Source organism: Brassica napus, chromosome C2, assembly GCF_020379485.1.
Source record: "Brassica napus cultivar Da-Ae chromosome C2, Da-Ae, whole genome shotgun sequence".
Lineage (NCBI taxonomy): Eukaryota > Viridiplantae > Streptophyta > Magnoliopsida > Brassicales > Brassicaceae > Brassica > Brassica napus.
This window is the reverse complement of record NC_063445.1, coordinates 33,799,173-33,810,918: the sequence shown is the minus strand read 5'-3', so window position 1 is coordinate 33,810,918 and position 11,746 is coordinate 33,799,173. Positions and strand designations below refer to the sequence as shown.

The window sequence follows — 11,746 nt, the reverse complement described above, 5'->3', positions numbered from 1 at the left end:
TATCAAGACTAGCAAAAACGGATTCAATTAATCATGCAATTAGGGTTTAACAATCAATGGATTTTAGCAAGACTAGTAAAAAGATTTATTAATCACTCAATCAGTTTCAAGGCAGATTTTAGCAATACTAGAATATAGATTTCAAGCATGAATTTCAATGAATCAGTTTCAAGGCTGATTTTAGCAATACTAGAATATAGATTTCAAGCATGAATTTCAATGAATCAGTTTCAAGGTTGATTGGTATTTAGCATAAACCATGTGTAAATAATTTATCTAGTATCCGAATTTATCAAACCTCAAAAACATATAATCAAATCAATCAATTTAATCGAACTTAGCATACAATCTTAAACCTCAAGACATTATATTTTATCATGAATCTATCAACCTAGCATACGGATTCTCAATTCTCAAAGACATCCAAATCAGATCAATATAACCTATCATACGGATTTTTTAGGGTTTCTATTTAAAACAGATCAGATTACAAAACTATCAATCCTAGCAGATGATATTAAACCTCAAGAATCATGCAATCAGATCATTCGGATTTTAAGCTAGTAAACCTCAATCAATCTATCAACCTATCGGATTATATAAGCAAAGCAAGCTAGCAACCTATCGGATTCAATCAATATTTTAACAGGCTGGTCGGTTTAAACAATTTTAAATCAGATGAACAATTAGCCAAGCAGGATGAGAAAATAAATCTATCAATTTAACGGTCAAACAATTCTAGCAACATAGCATCAGATTCAATCAGATTTAAAACCTCAATGATCAAAACCGAAAACAGTTTTGATTTCAAAATATTCGATTAGGGTTTTAATACGTGATTTGATAATTATAGTATAATTAATTCTGATACTTATATTATTTAGGGTTTATAGATATAGGGTTAGGATTTATCGGATTTTAACTTGTAAGAACCGATTTGGGGTTTTAATCATGTAGGAACATAATTTAGGGTTTGGGGTATCGAACTTTTAGAGCTTCGATTTACTCAATTAGGATTTTTGATCTATTACCATATGGTTTTGATTCATAAAGATTAGGGTTTTAGAGTTTCATTCTTTATCAATCAATCCATGTTCGATTATGGGTTCTTAGGTTTTGAATTACCTTTTAACCTTAGATGATTGTTGAATCGGACCACCAAAGGAGTTGAGTCGCGAGCTGGACACGAACGGGACGCGAGCTGGAATGGATCGAGTCGCTTCTATCGGGTCGCTGACGTCCTTTTTTGCTTGATCGGGAACGCCTTGATCGTCGGACGCGATCTGTCTGATGCTGTCGCGAACGAGGAAGAGGTTGCGTGCTGGAGCTGCTCTCAGGTCGCGAACGTCTGAGCTAGGATCAGGAAAGCCTTGGACTGAAGCTGATCGGGGACGCGAGCTGGAACAGATGCGGGAACAAAAGACGCGATCGGGGTTTAGGGTTCGTCGGATCGCCGGCTAGGGTTAGGGTTTTAGGGTTTTTCGATTTGGATATTAGCTTAGGGATTTAGAGTTTCGTGCTGATAACGTGTTATAAAAGTAATGAAAAAGTCTATCTTTATTCATAACATACATGTTCCTTATATAAGAGATTACACCGTCGTAGATAAATAGAAAGATTACAAATCATAATCTCTTGGTTATGAATCATCCACAATCTGGTTCATAACAGTGTTGATTTATTGGGGTTTTCTATTTTATTTATTCCATCAAGGTTAACTGTAAAAGAAAAATGTAGGCTAGTAAATGTATTTTTTAAATTATGAATTGGAAACAAAAGTACAGCAAAGGTTTGACGACAGCAACAATATTGAATCCCGGCACACAATTTCAAAATCCGATTGAGAAAAAAATATATAAGAAAATCACATACAAGGGGCATCAAGTAGAAGTTTCACCGTACGCAGAACCAAACAACTTCTTACATGGATATAAAATAATCAAATAAAAATATCATTCTCAATAAAACATCATAGAGATCGTTATTAAGGCGATCCCGACCAATCCAGTTCCCGCGAGATTGCTTGCAGGTGCAGCATCCTTGTCAACTTTAGGCGGTCCTACAAGTTTAAATCTCATTTTACTAAGTAACAATAAAATGATAAAGAAAAGTTTCGATCTAATCCAATTTTACTTGATCAAAACTTTGGCTAACATTCCCCTAAAGTTCTCTACATTATTTCTCATCAACGATTTTGCTGTAGTCCAAGAGGAAAAAAGCAATTGTTTTCACCTGGCACCGGTGGAACCCCATGCGGCAACGGAGCTTTAGCGGCTATAAGAAAAAAGAGAGGATAAATATCAAATAACCCATATAATATACTTGTAATGTATCTAAAATCTCCAAAAATATATAAAATAAGTTTGTTTATCTAAATGTTACCAGAACACATAGAAGGTCCAGCATCGATGCCACAACTCTTAGGAATGAGAAGAGCATTTTCCACGGTGAGATTGAAGCCGGCCAATACCTGCGGGTTTGTGAGGATGGCACAGAGGCACTTCAACTGCGTCTTCACTGCCTTGTCTAGGCTTGTGCTGCACATAGACCTAAGTTAGCCTCACAAACCATACTTGCGTTTGGAGGAGGGGCCATCGCTCCTTGCCCATTGACTATTGTCGCTGCAATTAACAATGCAGATAGGAGGAGAAGGGTCGTGGTTGTTGTTGTTTGGGACATTGTTAATGTCAAGGGATATAACTTTACAAAAAGAAAATTGATAGTATAGGATATTTTCAATCTTTTTTGGCTTTTTGTTCGGTGTCCCCTTCGTATTTATAGAAAACTATTTGAATTTTTAATTAGAAATTTTTAGCAGGATATATATATATATATATATATATATATATATATATACACCGGCGTGTGTGATTTGTACAGCTTTTAGTTAATCTATTTAAAATCGATTTATTAATGTTGGCAGAGACAAATGAAAATACTTAAATGCATTTCTCACAAAATCTGAAAAATGTCCAGCAAGAATCACATTGGCATCAGAAGTAGTCACTAATCATTAATCAACTATTTTCCCTCTGTGCTGTGTTTGTATTTTTTAATTCCGGTGCACAAATCTTATCTAAAATTTTATCCCCCAAAAAAACTATTTTAGCAACTTTATTTAAACCAATACATTTTTAATCTAAAAATAAATATACTTATTACCTGGCTACAACTGTAACAACTCTAAACCCAATGAACGGTTATTGGTAAAGAATACTTCAAATATTTTATTTTTTTTAATTATATCATATTTAAACGAAAATTCAGATCAAGATTTCTGAAACACACGATTACAAATTCAGTCCTAAAACTGTTTATTGTAAAATAGATATCAGTTTATGATTTAATTATGCATATTTAATTATGTAATGTTAATCTATTATTTATCTAATTAAATAGGGGTTAGGGGGTTAATTTCATATTTAAATTCAAAGGTATTTTGTGATAAAAAAAAATAGAACCAAAGGTATAAGGGGACAAGTTTAATTTGGATATATCATAAACTCATAATTAGCCAATTTTTTTGAAAATAAGTTTTTGACTAAGAAATTTTAACTTTATGTGCTCATACATTTTTTAGAGAGAAGCTCAAACCAAATATTTTCTTATAAGTGTGAGAAAATAGTACTTTAACTTGTAGAAAATAAATTTCATAACCAAAAAGTTGTGAAAATCACAATAAAAATAAGAAAAAAAATTGAAAAGAAGCCGAACCCCACAAAAACTCGTAATCTTGAATTTAAAAATCTGTTGTATAATAAAAGTGAGGTAATTGTATATTAATTATATTATTCTTTTATGTATTTGGTATATTAGGAAGAAGAAGGAAACGATAGTGGGGGAGAGAGATGCAAACTGATTGATTTATTTCTCAGCACAAACACATTCCTTTTATAGTACAAAATATAATGCTTAGTCACCTATTCTTTACGGAAATAAAGACACGTGCTTATACCAAGATGATGTTAAAGTGAGACATGTGTCTTTTGGATAATCATCTATATTATAACACTCCTCCTTAATTATCCATCTTGTATTACGTAGTGCCTCGTTAAAAACCTAGTCATGGAAAAATCCATTGGGACAAAAACCATGACAAGGAAAAAAGACTACACTGCCGTAATCTTCCCCTAAGAATAGTAGATATAGATTTCTTGTCACAGGTCTCGCAAATGCCACATTCCGATACCATATTACGTGTTTTCAGAATGTTGTAGTCGGAAGAGCTTTTGTAAATAAATCAGCTGGATTGTCGCATGACTGTACATACTCAATGTCCACCTCTTTACTTTTCTCGAGCTCCCGTATGTACGAGAAATATCTCGGAGGGATATGCTTTGTTCTGTCGCTTTTGATGTAGCCTTCTTTGAGTTGAGCGAAACAAGCCGAATTGTCTTCAAATATTTTTGTCGGCTCTTTCTTGTTAACAATTCCGCTTAATTCTTGTATGTGGTGACTCATTGACCGAATCCACACACACTCTCGACATGCTTTGTGAAACTCAATAGTTTCTGCATGATTCGAAGATGTCGCAACCAGAGTTTGTTTCTGGGACCGCCAAAAGATCGCGGTTCCACCAATTATAAAAACATAGCCGGTTTGTGATCGAGCCTTATGAGGATCTGATAAGTATCATGCATCTGCAAAACCAACCATACCAAACTCGGTTTTTCTAAAATAAATCAACCCTAAATCAACTGTACCTTGGAGAGAACGGATATGTTCTCGACGCCGTTCTAATTTCCATAAATAGGAAATGAGCTATATGTCGCAAAGACATTAGTGTCTAAAAGAATATTTAATCAAACACAACTCGCAAGATATATAAGCTCATATATGCTTTACTACCATTAGCATCTCCAAAGTACTTATTTATATAAGATCTTACCAGGATCTTTCAAAATATCATCTCTTTTAACATCGAGAGATCTATTTACCATTGGAGTACTCAACGGAGTTGCTTTATCCATATAAAAGCGTTTCAACAACCTTTTCGTATACTTTCATTGATGCACAAATACTCCTTTTCGGATCTGCTCTATCTGGAGCACAAGACAAAACTTTAGCATCATCAACCTCCTTTTGAGTTCCAATTATGTTCAGGTCATCTACATATACAACAATGATCACAAAGCCAGATGACGATTTCTTTATAAAAACGCATGAACATGTCGCATCATTCACATATCCTTTACTCAAAAGATATTCACTTAAGCGATTGTACCATATGCGTCCGGATTGCTTTAATCCGTAAAGTGATCGCTGTAACTTGACCGAACAAATCTCCCTGGATTTTTTTTCTTTCAATGCCCCTGGCATTTTCAATCCCTCAGGGAGTTTCATACATATATCTTTATCCAACGATCCATACAAATATGTAGTCAAAACGTCTATAAGATGCATTTCAAGATTTTTAGATGCCATTAGGCTCATCAAAAATCTAAACGTAATTGCATCCATTACCGGGGAATAAATTTCTTCAAAATCAATTCCCGGTCTCTGAGAAAAATCTTGGGCAAATAATCAGGTTTTATATCGTGTTACTTTTCTCACGAATACCCACTTATACCCAACAAGATTTATATTCTCAGGCGTTATGACTATAGGTCCAAAGACATTCCTTTTATTTAGGGAGAATAATTCAATTCGAATGGCCTTCTACCACTCCTCCCAATCATGTCTTTTAACATTCCTAAATGGACCTTGGATCGGGATCATCATTTTCATGATCGATATCTTTGGACACAGAAAATGAGAACATTCCATCAACATCTTTTATCTATAACTTTTCCTCAAGGGCGTAGTTGATGAAAATCTCATACTTTTATGTTCCCTTCTCGTCATCTGGATCAATATCTTTATTTGGTTCTTCTTAAACCTTTTCATCTATGCCTTCTTTCAGACATTTTTAGTATTAGGTTCTTCTGGAACCTTTCCACTTATGCCTTCTTTCAGACATCTTTCAATATCAGGTTCTTCTGGAGCCTTTCCACTTATGTCTTCTTTCAGACATCTTTCAATATCAGGTTCTTTTGGAACCTTACGATTTTGCTCATCCAATTTCTTTTTCTTTCGGGGATTTTTTTATCTTTAGAACCCGCTAGTCTCCCCCTCTTTAACTGAACCATAGGTTCATTTATTTTGTTACCATCACTTTGTTCTTTAGGAACATCAACTCTTGATGGAACATTTCAGCGGGTATATCATGTCGTATTTGTGAACACATCTGGTAACTGGTTTGCAAATGCACAATTTTCTGAATTTCATGTTCTCTCTAACTCATAGGGGGGTCAAGGTGTAACAACGATTGTGTACACCATGTAACATCTTTAGGAATTTCTCTAATTCCTCCCCCTAACACTGGAAATTCATTCTCATTAAAATGGCAATCGGCGAACCGTGCCATAAACATATTACCAGTTACTGGTTCAAGATACCTTATATACGGCTTGTTCTAACTCTTCCAGAGTTCGATACATTCCCGAGAGCATATTTAACTCTCCAGGGACTACTAAATATCAAGATGCAACAAGTCATTTTGGTCCTGCCAGACATTTCAATATATTGCATCTATTTTAAATTTTCTCCAGTGACCTCAGAACAAGTCGTTTTTCATACCGCAAGGTCATCTTTCATTTCATTCTCTGGAGAACTATACCTTGGACTTTTAGTCCAGAAATCTCTCGTTTTTCTAACGAGCTTTATATCAAATTGATGGCCAATCAATTCACTCTACCCTTATAGATAGAGGTAGATTCATAATCCTTATTTATATAGTGCTTTTTCATTTTATCGTCGACAATCTATTTTCTCTTTGGTTCCATCTTTTTATCCGTATTGATATGGTTAATCGAGATCTCTTTATCATCATCGATGATTTACCCAGGTACCTGACTGTAATATTAACCATATCAACGGTCTCATCATGAGATTCATCCTCTATTCATATTTTTGCTCCTTTTCGAGGACTCTTTGGAACCAAAGTGGTCTATCACGTCTCTAGCGTGCCATAGACTCATATCTCGTCCTTTTAGGACACATTTTATTATTGGAGCCTTTTCAGCTGGAATATGAGATTTCATTATTTCATCAAAATGTCTGGCAGGCATTTTGTAAATGGATTATTCTACTTTTCATTGTAATCCATTTCACATATCTCATTCCATCAGCTTATCATATGCTTCTAGCAAACTTGCAAGCATATTTCTAATTATCCATATACTTTATCCCTTTGGATTGTATATGTCGTTATTACATGCAGTTGTGCATGTTTACACCCGGTCATGGGGATCATCTTTCTTGAATTTACTTTATCAAGTTCTTTTTCAAGTGCGAACATAATTTCTCAATGTTCCACTCACTAGGATTCTTTAATTCTCCCCCTCGAGATGATGACACTGCATGTCTAAAATCTCGTACGGAATCCCACTCTAGAACCAATAACATATTCAGTTTTCCCATTTGGGATGAATTATGTTTCAAATCCTTTAGAGTGAGATCCTAATTTGGGATCTGGTTAAAAAAATCACATCTAGTGAACTTGCTTGATGATTCATCACCCATGATGGTTTTCTTTATTTTCTTTTAAGACATGCTATATGAAAAACTTCTGGTTTTTCAACATTTCACAATAATGTCGATAACATTATTGGAGATGGCTATATATCAGTAAACTTCAGGTTTAACACTCATTTATACTTTTGCCATCCTATTCTTATGCATGTCTTTTCATCATAAGCTCTTCTAGAGCCAATAGTATTTTTTTTTTATATTACTAGATACTATACTTATATATTTTGAGAGAGGAAAGATATTTGTTACCTTTAGTAGTCATGTACGATGACCCAATATCTGCCAGGTATATCTATCTCCATCCTGAATCTCAAATTCTTATTCAGGAAGATAATTCTTATATCACATCGATATTTTATTTTCATTTTCTGGACCAACAAGAAAATCTGAATCATCAAAATGAGTATTCAAGCTATGAAAAATGGTCCGGGCTCATAAGAGACGAAGTTTAATATACTTACTTTCTCTTTTTCTTTTTGATTCTCGATATAGATCGGCTAAATATTTGGTGTACGACAACTACGTACCCAATTTTCTTTCTGGCCGTATCTATAGCAAACCTTTTCTGTTTGCCTTTTATCACCCGGCCACTTTCATTTTCGTGGAAGTTCTCATTATTCTCATAGAGATGAAATATTCTTCCTCGTCCTCTTCCACGACTATGATAGCGGTTTCAACCGCATCTACACCCTCGTCCTTTTCTAGTAGGACCGACTTGATGGTTTAGTATCATGATTTCATTTTTTATTTTTTTTCAGTTTACTCGGAGGATTTACATCAACTCCGATCATTTCTTTCAAATATTTAACTATCAAAGATCTTCTAAATATTTTCTCATGATAAACCTCATCTTATAAACCATCATTGAAGTGGGGTAAAATATCATGGTTTTTCTTTTTCTCATCCGATATCGTTTTAACTTACCGATGATTTCTCAAAGCTCATTTTCTCTCAGGTGTATCTCTACACCTACTGCCCAAGTCATATAATTATTTCTCGTAATATCAAGGGCATCTACTTTGAGTTTTGTCAAATGTGACATGATAACCGTATTCATAGAATAATAATATATAAAGACGGAAATTGAAATGCATAATTTAAATGCAGAAACTAGAGGCATAAATTTAAATTGCAGAAATTTAAAGAGCATAAATAAAATTGGGAGGCTTATTCTACCACATGATCCGAGGAGTCATAGACTACCATATTGATCATTTTATCAAGGTTTGAGGAGACATGGTCTACCATATTAACCTTTTCTTTTTATTCAAGGTCCGAGGAGACTTAGTCTACCATTTTTGACATTTTCTTTTTATTTACGGAGGCAAAGCCTTCTACGTAACCTTTTTTTTCAATTCACGGAGGCAAGTCTACCACGTGTTTCTCTGATCGTGAAGGCATAGCCTACCTTAACGATCAGTCGGAGAAGGCAACGTCTATCATCCCGAAAAATAAACGGAGAAGGCCTAGCCTCTCACTCCGGAACAATAATAAAATTTAAATAAATCAAGTATATTGAAACATATAAATTTAAACATTACCTCGGCTGGTTTAAGAACTTTCGGACTGATAAACTTCAGTTGGCCAAAATTTTGTGCTGATAACGTATTGTATAATAAAAATAAGGTAATTGTATATTATATTATTCTTTTATGTATTTGGTATATTAGGAAGAAGAAGGAAACGATAGTGTGGGAGAGAGATGCAAACTGATTGATTTATTTCTCAGCACAAACACATTCCTTTCATAGTATAAAATATAATGTTTAGTCACCTCTTCTTTACGGAAATAAAGACACATGCTTATGACAAGATGATGCTAAAGTGAAACATGTTTCTTTTGGATAATCATATATATTATAACAAAATCAACATACAAAGCCATCAAATCGAACCAAACCAATTTTAACTTTTACATGGATATGTTAATAAAATAACGCAGAGATCATGATCAGGGCGATTCCGACCAAACCAGTTTCCGCGGGTTTGCTTGCAGCATCCTTGTCAGTTTTGGGTGCACCTAGAAATGATGAATCAAATTTTAGTTACGAAATACTCCGTCTGTTCCTAAATGTAACATGTTCCAAAAAAAATTGATGTTCCAATATACAAGGTGTTTTCAACTTTCTAGATAAATTTTACTTTATTAAAAACTGTGTAACCAATCATATTTAATAATCTATTTTGTAATTGGTTGAATACAATTATTTTATAGTTTTAATGATATTTTCTAGACAAAAAATAATTTTCTTAATATGTTTGTTTTTTTCTAAACATCTTATATTTAAGAACAGGAGGAGTACTAAGTAGTTAAAGAAATATTTCTAAACCCTCAGTTTTATACTTTCCACCAAAAGGAGTTATTTTGACACTTTTTATTACATTAAAAAGTGTTAGTTTAAAATTCCAAGATAATTTATATTTATTTTAAATTTAATGCTCACATAAATGCTATTGATTAAATAAATATAATAACTATTTTTAATTCATATAAAAATGTTAAAATGATTTTTTTGCGAAAAGGAAAAAATAGGAAAAAATTGCTAAGATTATTATTCGTAACAATATTTATTAACTTTCAGTTGGAACGCAGAATTGTTATTATACCTCCCCTCCCTCTCCTTCAGAAAAAAAAAACTTTAATTGTTTCTTACCTGGAGGTGGTGCTGTCATATGCGGCAATGGAGGAGCTTGAGCTAGCAAAAAAAAAAAAAGAATCAAATTGCCTATAGAAAAAATATATTATATTTTGATCTGATTATCAAGTATTATCTCTTGGTTTTACTTAAAACACATTAAAATATATTCACAATATATGGTTATTCAGTCTATATAAAAATTCACTAAACTTTTAGCAGTTGAAAAAAAAAATTCATCTTGAATTGACAAATGAAAGATGACAAAACCGTGGATAAATAATATTTTATGTGTGATCTAAAGAAAGAAAATTGTCAAAAATATTACATTCATATTACCACTTTTCATATTTAGACTAACCATTCTTATCTTCACTTTTAATGAAAAACAATCCTTTCAAATAGTTATTTTTAAGTTTTTATCACAAAAATAGCATTCAATAAAGAAAATGACCAAAATAGCTCATTTTTATTCTGAAAATTTTAATATTTATTTTTTATTTTTTAAAATTTGAAATCATATCCTCAAAACCCCATCCTCTAACTCTAAACTCTAACTCTAGATTAGTTAACCGTAAGGTATAAATGCATTTTTACTCTTTAATAAAACTTCTTTTTGTCATTTTTCTCATTGAATTGAATGCTATTTTGTGACAAAAACTTAAAAAATGCTATCTTATGGAATTTATCTTTAATGAATGGTAAAAATTATTTATACCCTAGGGCTAATCTTGACTTAGAGTTGAGGGGTGAGGTAGGGTTTTTAAAATGTGAAATTTAGGATTCTAATAAATATATAAATAAATACTTAAAACAATTCAAAAAAAAATAGTTTCAAAAATAGTTTTAGATTTTCAGAAAACAAATTGCAAAAAAAATAAAAAAAAAATTACAAAAAAGTTCAAATTTGAAAAAGTATAATTCAAAAACATATAAAAAAATATTTTTTTATTTTTTAATTATTTAAATAATTATTTATTATATATGTAGAACAAGAGTATTAAAGTCTTTTGCCACTTAATGAAGAAGATGTTTTTAAAAATGTCTCTTTAGTGGTGGTAAATATGAATAATAGTACCAAAAAAATGGTAAGCATGAAAATTTTCCTTTTAAACAAACATCAAGATATTAATGTTAATTGACTTGCTATCAGATAAAATAACAGTAACGTACTTTCTCTGTTCATTTTAATTGATGTTTTAGGTTTATTCACACAGATTATGAAAATATTTAATTTTACATATTTTCAAAATAAAAACATAATTACTTATACACCTAACTATATTTTCAACTAAAAAAAAATAAACTAGAAAATATTGTTAATAAATTTTGCATTAAAATTATAAAATGATATTTACATTAAAACAAAAATTTTATTCTACAAAAATAATTAAACTCAGACGGAGGGAGTATATGTTAAGGAAGCTCGAAAACTCTTTGTTACTGGAAAAAATGAGATACAGATATTTTTTTTTTTAATAAACAGATTACTTGCGATTTTCCCCCAAGTCTTTTTTTTTTTTTTGCAAATAAGAGGG

General features: G+C 32.2%; 1 pseudogene; it reads right to left on the bottom strand.

Annotated features, from left to right (window-relative positions):
* Positions 1-1,643: 1,643 nt before the first annotated feature.
* Positions 1,644-4,269, bottom strand: LOC106400168 (annotated as a pseudogene).
* Between the last annotated feature and the right edge of the window lie 7,477 nt (positions 4,270-11,746).